The sequence below is a fragment of the Microtus pennsylvanicus genome, chromosome Y (assembly GCF_037038515.1).
Source record: "Microtus pennsylvanicus isolate mMicPen1 chromosome Y, mMicPen1.hap1, whole genome shotgun sequence".
NCBI lineage: Eukaryota > Metazoa > Chordata > Mammalia > Rodentia > Cricetidae > Microtus > Microtus pennsylvanicus.
In genome coordinates, this window is record NC_134602.1 from 30298332 (window position 1) to 30315518 (window position 17187).

Here is a 17187-nt window from a genome sequence, read left to right on the forward strand (position 1 = left end):
TACCAAATGTTTTAATTGTGGCAAAATGGGTCATATGAAAAGGAATTGTAAACAACGGGTTTTCAGAAATAATAATAATGCGTCTTCTAGAAATAACAGGAATAGAAGGAATCAGCCTTCAGGTTTATGTAGAAGATGTGGGAAGGGCAGACACTGGACGAATGAATGCAGGTCTACAAGAGATAGACAAGGCAACCTGATACAGATGGGAAACGTGAGAGGGGGGGCCTCTCAGGCCCCCATGGCAAACATGGTTCAGACATTCCCAGTTTCTGCAGAGAACATGCCTCGTCAGGACAATTAGAAAGCCACATGCCTACTGTTACAAGCAATAGTAATCAGAAAGATGAGTTACGTGTGTTTTGGCAAACTTCTATAAATGATCAAAGACCTAAGCTGAGAGGGTGTGTAAATGGCATTTTTATTACTGGCCTACTGGACACAGGTGCTGATGTAAGTATCATTACCCCCAGAATCTTGGCATCCATATTGGCCTCTTCAGAATGTAAATGTTCAGCTCCTGGGAATTGGAACCCTATCTTGAGTAAGGTAGAGCACGAGATGGGTTGAATGTATAGGGCCTGAGGGACAAATAGGAAAATTAAGGCCTTATGTAGCCAATATTGCAATGAATTTATGGGGTCGTGACCTATTACAACAATGGAATACTCAAATTAACATTCCTGCTACTTCTAGAGCCCATATTTCTGAAAGGAATATTAAAAGTTATTACAAAAGGACAAAACCGGCCATTAGGGCTGTGCAGGAACAAGCAATTGATGTCCCTTCAGAAATACCAACAGCCTTGCCTCTAAAATGGTTGACTGAGAAACCAATATGGACAAAGCAATGGCCTTTAGCTGAGGAAAAGCTACAGGCTTTAGAACAGCTGGTACAAGAGCAACTAGATGCTGGACATATAGAAGAATCTACCAGCCCTTGGAATTCTCCTGTATTTGTGGTTAAGAAAAAATCAGGTCAATGGAGAATGGTGACAGATCTCAGGGCCATCAACAAGGTTATTCAACCTATGGGCCCTCTGCAATCTGGAATTCCGTTGCCCTCTTTATTACCAAAAGGATGGCCTCTCATAGTTATTGATTTAAAGGATTGTTTTTTCACTATACCTTTGCAAAAAGAAGATAGAGAAAAATTTGCCTTCACAGTGCCTACTTATAACAATTCTCAACCTTCGAGGAGGTACCACTGGACCGTCCTCCCCCAGGGTATGTTAAATAGCCCCTCCCTGTGCCAATATTTTGTGAACCAACCATTGCAAATAATACGCAAGAAATTTCCCAAATCTATTGTATACCATTACATGGACGACATATTTTTATCTGATTCAAACATAGATACCTTGAACAGACTGTTTGAAGAAATACAGATACTGTTACCTAAATGGGGATTGCAAATTGCTCCTGTAAAGATTCAGAAGGGAGATTCTGTTAATTATTTAGGTTATAGAATAGGTTTGCAAAAAATTAAGACACAGAAGGCACAAATTTGGAGAGATCGCTTATGGACTCTTAATGACTTTCAAAGACTGTTAGGAGACATTTCCAGTTTACGACCAACTATTGGGATAACACCTGATCTAATAATTCATTTGAACAAGACCTTGGATGGTGATAAAGATTTAAACAGTCCTAGAGAATTAACAGCTGAAGCAGAAAAGGAACTGACAAAATAAAGGCAATGCAGATATCAAAGAATATTTACCAGTTTATTGTTAAACTTACTGAACCAAAGTTCCAGCGTAGCACAGGTAGCGAGGAACAAAAAAGCCGCGCACCCTTTATTGGCAGGGATTCGCCTGAGGCAAACCCCGCCCTCTAAAGGGAGCTGATTTAACCCCTTCATCTCCCCCTTTTGTCTAAATAAGACACAACTAAACCAAATATAACTATAACAATAATAACAAATGATAAATATAACAAACAATATTGAGAGCAAAAGTTTTGCTAAAGAGTAACTACAATTAAATAATCTTCAACTCCATCAAAGATCTGAGAAGGGAGTAAATATTACTTAACAAAAAAGAGATATCCAAAATGTGCAACAAATGACAGAGACAACTGACTGCCTGGGCAATCACCCAAAATCTCGTTTGCAATGTTGAGTCAACCAACTTTGGCTAAGGCCTAACATAACTGACATACCATTCTCAAATGCAAGGAACTTTCTTAGGATTATCCTACCCTGTCTTGGCAAGATAAGACAATCCTGTTTATATCTTAGTCAGTAGTTGAGGTATGGGTTTTTCTTAACCCAAAGGCCAGTTCTGCCAGGAAGACAAGCTCCCAGTGGAGTGTCTTTGGTGCTCAACGTTCTCTCGGGAGTAGAGTGGTGTTGCCAGGAGTAAATTGTGTATCGATGGCACAGAATTCTAGGTTAGATTAAAGGCCATTTTCTACAGCTCTTCAAAGAGGCTGAAGATTATACTATCTATACTGAAAATAATCTCTATGTATCTAAAAGACCTGATTAACCTAAAAATAATATGACAAACATGTAATTCTCAATACCTATCTAATTTGAAAACTAAGGGAATAAACAATTGTGCAATGTATGAAGACAATGATCTTCACCTGTAAACAATGTCATTACTTATCAAATGTAAACAATGTTATTACATAAATAGTACCAGAGGTAGAAATGTACATTGTGATATGATAGATGTATCCATACAATATAAGCATACTCTTATACCAAAATAGAGGTAGGAACACTCACATTCAATATTCAATATATCAATATACAAGAAACAGTACCAACATAATTTTGTAAAAACAGTAAGTCACAAATACCAATCATCCCATCAACCCATTTAATCCCCCCCCTTTTTTTTATCCCTAATTACATACAATATCTCCCCATCCCCTCACTCCTAAACCAACCACTAAAAGATGTCCCTAACCCTGTGGGCAAACTCTGTTGGGAGAGGGGACGTCGTCCTCTTAGATTGCTTCTAGCTGACATGGGGGCGACGTTCTTCTTAGGGGCCCCTGTGAAAGCAAACGATGGTAAAATTCCCAAATTAACCTTTGACTTAAGAAAATTATAACTAGTCTCTGTGTGTTTCGAGAAGGTCCGGCCAGAGCGTTGTCAAAAATGTGCATCATATGAAATTGTCTCTTGCAGTTGGTACTAAAAAACAGGTCTAAAATTAGTGCTTAAAAAAAAAATTCATGACGTTATAAAAACCAGATTGAGTTGATGTTGTGGGGCCCCATCTTCATCCTGGAAACTTCAAAAATTACTGTAGGAAAATATGTTGCTTGTTATGGGAAATTTAAACATTAACAACAAGGACTTATACTGACATATAAAGAAAGACACAGATGTGAGGGAAGGCAAAGAAAGTTTATCAAGTATAAAATTATTCTTATTCTGTCCCATTTCATGGCTCCTGACCTGAGACAGAAACTTTGAAATACCTCTTATCAACAGGCTTGGAATTGAAGAAGGACTGAGCCATAGTCCAACTCCAAAACCAGCTCTACACATTTATAAAGAAATGTTCAATAAAACATATAAATATATATATATATATATATATATATAAAATCAATACTTACGATATGTATAGAATTTTATTGTTGATGTTTAATGGGTCGTAACTATTTTCCATCCATCAGTAATTAAATATTCAGGGTCCCTCAAATTCTTTGGAGATGAATATTTTCCTGTGGAGATAAGAAAAGAACCCTGCCCCCATCCTATTAGTAATCCTTACCATCTGTACGTCGGTCATCCTTGTGAATGAATTGTTATTTATCTTTTCCAAGTGACTTCCCTTCCTCAAACCGAACCTTTATTAATTTTGACGGTATCCATAATTTTTCCTCACCTGTGGAGATAAGAGCAAAACCCCTTCCCCAACGCAGCACATCTCCTGGCTTCCATTGTGAGGTCAGTACATCCTTGAAATAAACTGGTTGATTTAGTTCAGCAGACTTTTCCATTATCCAATGTCTTTCTGCAGCCGTCGTTCCCTTCTCGTTAGCGTTGAGAAAATTCAAGGTTAACAAAGCATTATGTAACCTATTTCTAGGGGTGTTTTCCACTCCTTTCTGTTTGTTCAACATATCCTTTATAGTTCGATTTGATCTTTCTATGACTGCTTGACCTGTAGGATTGTATGGTATACCTGTAACATGCTTGATATTGTAATGATCAAAAAACCGTTTCATCTTCCTAGAGACATAAGCAGGACCATTATCTGTCTTTATTTGTGTAGGTATACCCATGATAGCCATGACTTCTAATAAATGAGTGATTACTGAATCAGCTTTTTCTGAACTTAAAGCAGTTGCCCAGTGAAAGCCTGAATAAGTGTCGATGGTGTGATGAACATACTTCAATTTGCCAAATTCTGCAAAGTGGAACACATGCATCTGCCAGATTTCATTTCTATGAGAGCCTTTTGGATTAACTCCTGCTGGCAGTGGCGTTTGGTTATAGAAAGAGCAGGTAGGGCATTTCTTCACAATCTCCTTAGCTTGTTGCCATGTAATAGAAAACTCTTTCTTCAAAACTTTGCTATTAACATGATGTTTTTTATGAAATTCAGAGGCTTGAAGCACACTACCAATCAATAATTGATCAATTTCTGCATTACCTTGTGCTAGAGGACCTGGCAGACCCGTATGGGATCGGATGTGTGTTATGTACATAGGGCAAAGCCGGTTCCTTACAGGATGGGAGTCAGATATCAGTACCATACTGGTATTTGGCGGTTTGATGGGTGTGTGGGGTCTTTGCCAGACTACACCTAGCATCATGGATTCCCTACTTTACTGATATTATGGAGTTGGGTGCATTCATCATATGTGTGCATGTCACACACTAGTGGGCATCATATGTACATGTTTATCCTGTGTGTGGGTGAGTGTGTTCATGAGTTTTATAGCCCAAGTACTACAGAACATGATCAATGAAAGGGAACACTGTTTTCCAGATATGGCAGGACAATTATTTAAATGAACTGACAAGGGTTGGATGGCATGGATAAGACCTATGAGAGTTCAAGGCATACCAAATCCAGGCATGACAAAGTAGGTGGCAGACAGAATTCTGGCAAAACTAAGTAGGTAGCTTGATGTCCAACTTACTGGAGAAGAGCAACTGAGCGGAGACACTTTTCACTAAGCAACATGCTCTAGTGGAGATCAAACATCCTTTGACTTACAGCCAGTACAAATTAACCCTTTCATCAAATGAAACCTAATTTTCTCTGATTTTGAGTATACATTTGTGTCCCTTCCTGATTAATCTACTCTTTATCCTCTTAAGTCCGAATACCTCACGCTGATATCGGTCACATCTTTCCATTTGACATGGTTTTCACTCAAGCTTCATACCGCCCCGAGATCATACAACTTTTTGTCCCCTCTCCACTGCTTCCTTGACAGCCATCTTGTCCTTTACCACACCACGCATCCCCAGTCCTTTACTCCCCAAGGGGAAAAGACCATAAATCCTGCTTTGTTTTGAGGCATGTATTTCTGTGATGCCCCATCTACCAAACACAATCCATCATTGACCAAATAACACAACATGTTAACAAATTTTTATTCTTTGAGAAAGAATAATCCATTGGAAAAGATACCAGCATTCATAGAAGACCTGAGGTATCTCAGAAAAAACACATTCCCACGGAGAGAATTAAGTCTGCCCCTCAAAATTTGAGAATTTCACTTTAACAGATCTTCACCAAATCATAGACATAGATATGGAAGTCATTATCAAACTTGATGAAATACACAGAAGGTTTGTTGGGAACTTGGCAAATAATTTTACCTATCTCTTGTGTTCCATCTTTTTTGTTGTACTGCACTCTTTTGCCCTCCAAGGAATCCCTGCCTAATTCCAAAGTCACCTCTACTGGAGGACATTCAGGCGTGATGTGGAGGTTGCCTTCAATGGAATCATCATGATGGTGGTAAAGGTACAGGACCGGATCATTCTCGTTGACAATGTAGAAACAGGTCGTTATGGTCTGCACCTCATCTGGGACCACGCCACTCCACTCTTCCTTAGAGCCTGGCATGATGTGGAGGTTGCCTTCCAGGTAGTCATCCAGGAGGTGGTAAATGTACAAGACTGGATCTTTCTTGTAGGTAATATAAAACCAGGTCTTCATGATTGGCACCTCTTCTAGGACCATCCCGTTCCAGTCATTCTTAGAGCCATTTGTGCCCATGAATGTATGTTTCACTGCTCTGCCAACTATGGTGTTTGAGAGATGAGTGTCTGTCACCTGAGGAAATGTCACATTATTAGGCAGGATCTTCAGGTTTAAAATCCTTTCATCACTATGAAGCTCCAAGCCATAGACACAATCAATCCCATCATATTTCAACAAATAGAGAGAGGGATATGTTGGCAGTTGATCTAGAATGATGGCTTTCCAATGGGTGACTGGTTCATTGGCTTCCTTCCAGCCATGAGAAATTCTGCGGCCAACAATATTCTCCAGGGCCTCAAAAGGCTTACTAAGTTTTTGCTTCAGGAGCGATGGCCCATTCTTCTTCTGGAGATGTGGCATGCAACTCATACTAAGAGGCATCTTCATCATGGCGGGAGACTTTCTGAGATAGGCCACAGGACTCCTGTTCCACTGTCTCTTGGCTCTGTTTCTGTGCTTGAGCTTCATAGCTGCCAATCTCTGCTTAGGAAGAACTCTTCAGTTTAAATCAGACACAAAGTGGTTTCCTCCACCATAATTGCCTGCAAGGATAAGAAGGTGAGGATGTGAGGTCAAGGCTCTTTTTAAGAATAACTTTGGAGCAGGTGAAAAAGGCAGGGCTGAATAGATTTGGATACCTAAATGTAATATGTTCTTAAGAAATTAATAGGAAAAGTATCAAACTCTTGTCTACAGCTCAGTATATGTGTATCAGAGACATATTCCTGATGCAAAATGCAATTGACCTCTACTGAGAAACCTACTTCCTGACTTACTATATCAATGAGAGAGGAAGCTATGCCTATACTTATAGCGAGAAAGAAATATCTGAACAGATGGCAAAGAATTCAAAGAACAGCCACTCCTCTCCTTACCACTCAAGCTACTGGTTAGTTGGCTGATCTATAACCACCTGCCCAAGGTCATGGCACTCCAGTCCACTGGCTCTCTCTATTGTGTCTCCTGATCCAGATGCAGGTTGATTTCATAAAGATATTCTGTATCTTCATTAGAGAAGTGAGTACTGTGAGTCAAACTGCCAAAAGAAAGAAACATTAATCTGTGCAACAGCACCTATTAGAAATAATTATCTTTAAAAACACATATGGACAAAGAGGATCTTTGCCATTTAAGTGGACTGAGGAATTGGACATTTTTAGCAAAGATAGAGTGGGGAGAATACCCGACATTAACCGTCCCCCAGCTATCAAATATAGGAGCTGTTAACGACATAAATTTTGGACCCAGAGCAGATTTGAAAGAAACCTTTCTTTGACTACAGAGGTCCTAGTTGCTTCCTAAACATATTTACCAAAAGAAAATATCTTGGCTCTCTAGATTCCAACTTCTGGAAATTCGGTTGAACAGTTGTGGAGCCCAAGAGCTGAACTGACCTCCTCAGCCATCGTGAAGATAGTAAGCACACCTTCACAGAAGACTAGTGCTTCATGTGGAACAGAGTTGCCACCCCCAACCAAAGCTTTGTGACATCATCAAGGCTCTACTTATGTCATAAAAATCCTCCTAGCCAGCTTTCTTCCCTACTAACCCCCAGAAATATCCAGCATACAGGTCCTAAAATGCTGCTCATACAGCCCCATGAAGACCCAAAATAAAAACCCCCATCTTCTTCCCAATTACTTGAGTCATATTTTCCAAGTAACTCAACCCCTTTATGTGTTTTTTTTTCTCTGTAAAATAATTTTTTGTCTGAGTCAACAACTCACATGAATGTTTTTTTCCCTAACTCCAATGTCCTCATTGGTTATTTTCTATTGATTTTTCCATTACTTCATAATAATAATTATCAAACTTTCCACTTCTCTTCCTCCTCCCACATTCTTCTTGCTAGGCAAATAAACCTCTCCACTCAAACACCAGTCCAAATAGAGGGCAGGGTACTTTGAGCTGTGGGAAGTCCAAGCCCACCCTTCATCCATCCAGATTTAGCAAGGTATGCATCCACAAAAAATATGATCACAAAAAGCCAGTGTATGATATGCAGACAATTGCAAGTGCCATTATCTTTGGCTTCTCCGTCTGCCCCAATTGTCAGCCACATTCAGAGCTTCCAGTTTGATCCCATGTTCTTTCATTCCCAGGTCACTGGATTAGTTGAAATCCCCTTAGTTCAGGCACAGTGTCTCATAGTGTGGACCAAGCCCTTATATTCCTGACATCTTTGCTCTTTTTCTCCATCCATCTGCTCTTCCACTGGAGCTTGGAAGCTCCATCTAGGTTTCTGATTTTGACCCTGACTTGATCTCCATCATTTGCCAAACAAAAGTTCCATGGTGGTTTTCAAGATAGTCAGTCATCAGTCTGACTATGGGACAAGGCACACATAGTTCCTAGGGACATATCACAGTGCGGTCAACTTCTCCTCCCTGCTTAAGTACCTAGAGAGGGTCACCCTATGGCCTTCTGAGAACCACTCGAGAGATATCTATCTTGACATCCCCAGAATGGCCCCATAAATTGAGATATCATCAGTGTATGTGCATTAACTTGTGTGTGTTTGTGTGTGTGTGTGTTTAAATCACAATAACAAATGGATTGTAATATTGAAGTTTCTTCTCATCTTGAGAAGAATATTTGCTACAGAAACACTCTCACAGTAATAGTGAGAGTGTAAACTATCTAAGAAAGGAGAAATAACTGGAGGAATCCCCCAGGAGTTAGGCTCAGTGTCCCAGGAATTACGTCCAAGGAAAGTCAATGAACTCAGTGATGGAAGATAAATCCCAGCCTAAATAAAACCCTAAATCATTTAGGTGGAACATGAGATACTCTTACAACAGTTACAAGAGGTCTAAAATGCCTGGACTGGAACATAAGGGGAACACAATGGAGCTGAGAGTGCATGTCAAAACTGATTGGATCTGGAAAAAATTATGTAAGCATACCAAGGAAACCACCAGTGGGACAAAACCCTAACAAATCTGTATGACAACATATCATGTTGAACATAATGAGATTTATAGACAAAGGAAAGATCTCAATTATGTCACTGTCACACAGGTGATGATGAACCAGTTCCATCGTAGAGTGACTCCCTGCTGTGTTTAAGATAACCTGTCAATTCTGTCTAGTCAGTTACAAGGAAATTTGAATTAATTGCACAGATTAACTATCAGCATCATTTACTGCACAATCAAAGGCAAGGCAAAGAAATCATAGACATGTTGTTGAATGCTGATGGTGTTATTGGGAGTTTTGATGGGTTTTTTTCTTAAAGGGTGACTCTCATTGGTGACTCTCATGCATGAAGCAGATCCTTTCTCTGTGATGTTTCCTGAATAGCCACTGAGATACCAGCCCATTGAGTTGTGGTCTCTCTCTCTTTTACAAAGCAACTTCTACCTTCAGCTTGATCTCTTGCTTGAGCTTCCCTTCCGGCTACTAGGCTCCTTTTCTGATCCTGCAGAGGGCTTTTGTAAGGGATTGTGATCTCTAAGTTTTTCCCCTTTCAAGAACTAATCATTCTATTAATCACAATTCTAAAGTGCTGTGGGAGTTTGTTTGTGACTCATGCCTTCACATGTGATACAAGCGACCTGTGTGTATAGGGTCTTCTCTCTGTTCATGTGGGGAAGGCATGGCAGCAGGAGTAGATGGCTGCTCATTCTCTGTAAGGAAATCAGTAAACAGTGGGGACCAAGTACAAGGATGTCCTGAAATATTAAGTCTTGTCCTTTCAAGGCCCCAAAGCCTCCAGCTAGGTTCAGGGTCACGACAATCTCCAAAACCCACCGAGCATGAAGTATTCAGAACCAGAAGCCTGTGTGTGCCATATCACGTAAATTCATCGTGAGTAAAGCAATCTGTTTTTTTTCAATTCTAAATTATTTTGTCTCATCAGAACGATCTATATTACCAATTAACCAAATTTGCTGCATCTTTGGTGTCCTAGAATTGCTTTAAATTGTTGCTGGGACAGTCTTACAAACCTTCCTGTGCTGTTATGAGACCTTAAGGGGACAGCACTTATTTCAGAAATCAAAGGCAGTTGGGTTCAATCCTATGGTTAGCTGTGAGCTAGACACTGGAAGGATGGATTTGACTAAGAAAGGGAGACAGCATACATGGAGGCAGGTAACCTTTCCTTTGCAAAATGACCCATTTTGAGGCCTTACTTCAGGCTCTTCTCTTCTCCTAATCTTGGTTTTTTTTATTAGTTTAGGAGAAGAATTAAAACTCCATTTACATTATCTGTGAAACCGAATGAGTTAAGTATATGTGACCAACTTGATGTCTGCCTGTCTGTCAAAAGTGACAGAGTTCAGGGGCATCTGATGCATAGCACAGGAATGTCAGCCATCAATCTCTGGTCCACCTAACTCTACAGCATTAGAGTTGTCATGGTTGCTCATCTGATCTTCCTCATATGATCTCCATCCACAGAGATGTCAGAAAAATCCTCCCCTGAGAGTGCAAGTTCTTTACAAATGAAAGATTATACAACAGAAGACACATGGGAGATTTATATGGGCAAGCTGTTGAAAGGATAAAGTGACAGAAGAAGTTTATTGATTAATTAAAGAAAGAATCCGCTTCAGCTGATAGGTTAGAACATAAGTAGGTGGAGTAAACAAAATAGAATGCCGGGAGGAAGAGGTAGTGAGCTCAGAGAAGCCATGCTCCCCTCTCCCCGGCAGATGCCATAGCTCTGCTCTCTGAGGCAGATGTCGATGCAGCCAGCCACCAGGTCAGACATGCTGAATTTTTCCTGGTAAGTGCACCTCATTATACTACACTGATTATTAGAATTGGGTTAAAATGCTGAATCTAATGGGCCAGCAGGGTTTAAATGAATACAGTTTTTGTGTATTTATTTCAGGCATAACCTTCATGCGGCCGTGGTGCTGGGGACAGAGCCTCGCTGCTCAAATAACTACAGAATGGCTTGCAGCCTTGTGGACAACTGAATCCACTGAAAGCCTGAGAATGCTTGGGAAAGTGTAAAGCATGTTTTCTTGGTAGCAGCGATTTCTCGGTCTGCTCTGCTTGCTAGAAGAAAGCAAGGGCTCTCATCTAAAAGAGGCTTGCTGACTCAGCTTCAGCTGCAAAACCCTGCAGCCCTTAAGAGGTCCTGCCACAAAACAGTTAAATGTTGCTGATAAAAGCCAACTGAATGCTTGTATGTTTTCAGCAGTAGCAGGATAAAAAACTGTGTTGTTTTAAAATGCCGGCTTTCTGGGCCATCCTGCCTGGGCAAACTCTGACTGTTTGAGGAAGGACGGCCAGCTACAGAAAGAGGGCTTGAGTGTTGTCTGTTGCAGCCTCTTTGATGGCAAGGACCTTGAAACACTGTAGACTTGTGGCACTGAATGCGGCTCTGTTCAGTACCTCAGCCACAAGATTGGAATGGCAGAAAGCTAAGGAATGGGCTACATCTCGCCAGCAAAGCCACGGCTTTAGTCCTACTGAGATTGCTTGGTAAATGAAAGACTCATGTGGTCAGAAAAACAGAGAGAGAAATAGAGTAAAGAGAGATTCAAAGACAAAGGATATTTTTAAATGATTTACAGTGTGTTAAAAATATGTGCAGGCTAAAATTTGAAGTTCTTAAAGTTAAAAAAAGGAAGAGAGTTGTTGGGTGTGGTAGTACACACCTGTAAACCCAACACATGGGAGCCAGAGGGAGATTGACCTCTGTACCTTCAGGGTGAGGTAGCACACGCCTTTAATCCCAGTGCCTTGAATGCAGAGACAAACAGATCTTTGTGAGTTCAATGTGTAGTAGCATACACCTTTAATCACAATGCCTGAAAGGCAGAGAGAGGCAGATCTCAGAGACTTCAAGGACAGACAGGTATACAGAGTTATTCCAGGTCAAAGATACAGAGAACCTGTCTCAAAAGGCAAAAAATAAAAAGGAAAAATAAACAAAATAGAGGTTAAATTGAAGTGCACAAAGATGGAAAATTCACAGCGAATTTTGACATGGTATGCTATTATGCTCTTTTTGAATCATTTGAATTTTGAGGCAGTAGCAATAGCTGCTAAAAGATGTTTCTTTATAAAAGCTGCTGAAATAATCCAACATAGATATTTTGAAAATGCCTTGACTTTGAAATTTGGATCTAAAGACATGATGCTTTGGAAAGGAGTCTCTATTTTGTTTTCACAGAGGGTGATAGTCTGTGGATGCCTCTATCCTAATATGGTAGGATGGACCACGCCCTACTTAAAGGTTGCTGTGAACACCTTTAAAAAATTGCTTCGCTCAACTGCCAACTGAGATAAATCAATAATGATGCCACCATTCAGCAGGAAGCATTTCGGAGAGAAGAAACTGCACCCACGTTCCCAAATATGGCTTATAAACGTTCTTTTACATTTAAAGTGGGATGTGATATAGATATGAATATTTGCATTAGTATAGATTTTGCTTTACTGATAGAGATTTTAGGTCAATTTTGTTATATGTATATGCATTTTTGATCTTAATTAAGGTATTGTGATTGTGTAGTTCATTTAAAAATATAATGTATATAGGTTATTAATGGATAATCATTAATAATAGTCAAGTTTGTAGTCATGTTAGTTAGATTTTCTAGCTACATAGATATATATATTTCAGTTAGATAGGCATTATTCATATCTCTCTAGACTACAAAATAGGCTATTTAATGTTTTAGTACCTTAGGGTTTTTCATGACAGTGAGACACTCTACTCTTGGCAGCACATATCTACTTCAGGAAGAAGATGGGCATCACAGAGGAAACTTATGGAGTTTGATAGCCATTTGGGGAAGAAACTGCTCTTGCCTGGATTGTTGCATAAACTGTACACAGAAAACACTCAGAGAGAGGACTACTGAACTTGCCTAAAGGTGAGATGATCTTTTCGTGTTCCTCATTCAGGAAAGGGTCAGCAAAACATTCTTCAAGACAAGCAGATAGTGACTGCCTTTGAAATTTCCTGCTTCATGGAAATGTCTGCTGGAAACTATGGGCCTGTAGGCTGAGGATGGAAACACCAACGGTACAGAGGAACTTTGGGTGACTGTCCAGGCAGCGAGATGTCTCTGTCATTTCTAGAGTTTGAAAATGGCTTACTTTTTGTTTGCCTAGGTAATACTGTATTATTCTGGAGTCTCTGATGGAGTTGAAGGATAGATAGATAGTTATAGTTTTCCATTGTTATGATAAAAGATAAAATAGATATAAATATTGTAACTGTAATTCTTGCTTGATAACTGTTTTGTTATATGTAATTTTGCTTTGTTAAAGTTAAAGATTCCGTTCTTGTGTAAACAGAAATAGGAGTAATGATGGAGTAAAGGTCATTGGTTAGTTAAAGAAAGAAACTGTTTGGCCTGAAAGGTTAGAACATAGGTGGGTGGAATAAACATAAGAGAATGCTGGGAGGAATAGGAATTGAGCTTAGAGATGCCATGCACCTCTCCCATGGGCAGAAATGGTAGCTCTGCACTCTGAGGCAGATGGCGATACAGCCAGCCACCAGGTCAGACATGCTAAATCTTTCCTTCTAAGCGCACCTCGTGCTGCAACATACATTATTAGACATGGGTTAAGAGGCTGAAAATAATGGGGCAGGCAGTGTTTAAATGAATAGTTTTGTGTTGTTATTTCGGAGCATGACCTTACAAGGCGGCCCCATGGGGATGCAGCCCTGCTGCTCAAATTTCTACAATCAAGGGGGAAATGGAAGAATGGAAGAAAGAAGAGAGAGAGACAAGGAAGAATGGATGAATTCAATCATTCCTTGGAAAAATGAGTGAACCAATGAATGAGGAGACCTAGTAGGAAAAAATGTGCTGCATTCCCTCAGAGAGTCAGGTCAAATTAAGGATTGACAAGGTTTTCCACTAAGGAGGAGGCTTATTCCATTTTACCTTCTTTGTGCTCCAGGCCCACCCACAAGAGTGATGATGAGGACAGGGAGAAGAAGAGGAGAGGGTGTACCAGAATTCCCTGGTACAATTTCTCACCCAAATTGTAGCCAAATCACCTGACCTGGGACAGCTGATCTACATGCTGGACCCTAACTCCCAGTTTGACAACTCTAACATTTTAACCAAGTTTGTGAAGATGAAGGAACCAAAAATAGCCCAGTTACAGGATGGCAGGTTCCTTACAGGATGGGAATCAGACATCAGTACCATACTGGTGTTTGGCGGTTTGATGGGTGTGTGGGGTCTTTGCCAGACTCCACCTAGCATCATGGATTCCCTACTTTATTGATATTATGGAGTTCGGTGCATTCATCATATGTGTGCATGTCACACACTAGTGGGCATCATATGTACATGTTTATCCTGTGTGTGGGTGAGTGTGTTCATGAGTTTTATAGCCCAAGTACTACAGAACATGATCAATGAAAGGGAACACTGTTTTCCAGATATGGCAGGGCAATTATTTAAATGAACTGACAAGGGTTGGATGGCATGGATAAGACCTATGAGAGTTCAAGGCATACCGAATCCAGGCATGACAAAGTAGGTGGCAGACAGAATTCTGGCAAAACTAAGTAGGTAGCTTGATGTCCAACTTACTGGAGAAGAGCAACTGAGCGGAGACACTTTTCACTAAGCAACATGCTCTATTAGAGATCAAACATCCTTTGACTTACAGCCAGTACGAATTAACCATTCATCAAATGAAACCTAATTTTTTCTGATTTTGAGTATACATTTGTGTCCCTTCCTGATTAATCTACTCTTTATCCTCTTAAGTCCCAATACCTCATGCTGATAGTGGTCACATCTTTCCATTTGACATGGTTTTCCCTCAAGCTTCATACCGCCCCGAGATCATACAACTTTTTGTCCCCTCTCCACTGCTTCCTTGACAGCCATCTTGTCCTTTACCACACCACGCATCCCCAGTCCTTTACTCTCCAAGGGGAAAAGACCATAAATCCTGCTATGTTTTGAGGCATGTATTTCTGTGATGCCCCATCCACCAAACACAATCCATCATTGACCAAATAACACAACATGTTAAAAAATTTTTATTCTTTGAGAAAGAATAATCCGTTGGAAAAGATACCAGGATTCATAGAAGACCTGAGGTATCTCTGAAAAAACACATTCCCAAAGAGAGAATTAAGTCTGCCCCTCAAAATTTGAGAATTTCACTTTAACAGATCTTCACCAAATCATACACATAGATATAGAAGTCATTATCAAACTTGATGAAATACACAGAAGGTTTGTTGGGAACTTGGCAAATAATTTTACCTATCTCTTGGGTTCCATCTTTTTTGTTGTACTGCACTCTTTTGCCCTCCAAGGAATCCCTGCCTAATTCCAAAGTCACCTCTACTGGAGGACATTCAGGCGTGATATGGAGGTTGCCTTCAATGGAATCATCATGATGGTGGTATAAGTACAGGACCGGATCATTCTCGTTGACAATGTAGAAACAGGTCTTTATGGTCTGCACCTCATCTGGGACCACGCCACTCCACTCTTCCTTAGATCCTGGCATGATGTGGAGGTTGCCTTCCAGGTAGTCATCCAGGAGGTGGTAAATGTACAAGACCGGATCTTTCTTGTAGGTAATATAAAACCTGGTCTTCATGATTGGCACCTCTTCTAGGACCATCCCGTTCCAGTCATTCTTAGAGCCATTTGTGCCCATGAATGTATGTTTCACTGCTCTGCCAACTATGGTGTTTGAGAGATGAGTGTCTGTCACCTGAGGAAATGTCACATTATTAGCCAGGATCTTCAGGTTTAAAATCCTTTCATCACTATGAAGCTCCAAGCCATAGACACAATCAATACCATCATATTTCAACAAATAGAGAGAGGGATATGTTGGCAGTTGATCTAGAATGATGGCTTTCCAATGGGTGACTTGTTCATTGGCTTCCTTCCAGCCATGAGAAATTCTGCGGCCAACAATATTCTCCAGGGCCTCAAAAGGCTTACTAAGTTTTTGCTTCTGGAGCGATGGCCCATTCTTCTTCTGGAGAGGTGGCATGCAACTCATACTAAGAGGCATCTTCATCATGGCGGGAGACTGTCTGAGATAGGCCACAGCACTCCTGTTCCACTGTCTCTTGGCTCTGTTTCTGTGCTTGGGCTTCATAGCTGCCAATCTCTGCATAGGAAGAACTCTTCAGTTTAAATCAGACACAAAGTGGTTTCCTCCACCATAAGTGCCTGCAAGGATAAGAAGGTGAGGATGTGAGGTCAAGGCTCTTTTTAGGAATAACTTTGGAGCAGGTGAAAAAGGCAGGGCTGAATAGATTTGGATACCTAAATGGAATATGTTCTTAAGAAATTAATAGGAAAATTATCAAACTCTTGTCTACAGCTCAGTATATGTGTATCAGAGACATATTCCTGCTGCAAAATGCAATTTACCTCTACTGAGAAACCTACTTCCTGACTTACTATATCAATGAGAGAGGAAGCTATGCCTATACCTAAAGTGAGAAAGAAATGATGTGGGAGTGTCATAACAATCTGTTGATTTCATTGGCTAAGCAATAAAGAAACTGCTAGGCCCATTGGATAGGCCCATCTTAGGTGGGTGGAGTAAACAGAACAGAACACTGGGAGGAAGAGGAAGTGAGGTCAGACTCCGCAGCTCTCCTCTCCAGAGCAGACGCAAGAGAGACGCCATGCTACCTGCTCCAGGGAAGACGCACGCTATGAAGCTCCGACCCAGGATGGACCAAGGCTAGAATCTTCCCGGTAAGCGCACCTAGGGGCGCTACACAGATGATTAGAAATGGGCTAAATTAATATGTGAGAATTAGCCAGTAAGGGCTAGAGCTAAGGGCCAAACAATGTTTAAATGAATACAGTGTCTGTGTAATTATTTCGGGGCATAAGCTAGCCGAGCCAGGCGGCTGGGGTGTTGGGGATGCAGCCCTGCCGCTGCTCCTTATTACTACAAATGACGCCCAGACGTGTGGCTAACTGAACCCACTGAAAGCCTGAGAAAGCTTGGGAAAGTGTGAAGCATGTTTTCTTGATTATGGCAATTTCTCGGGTCTATTCTGCTTG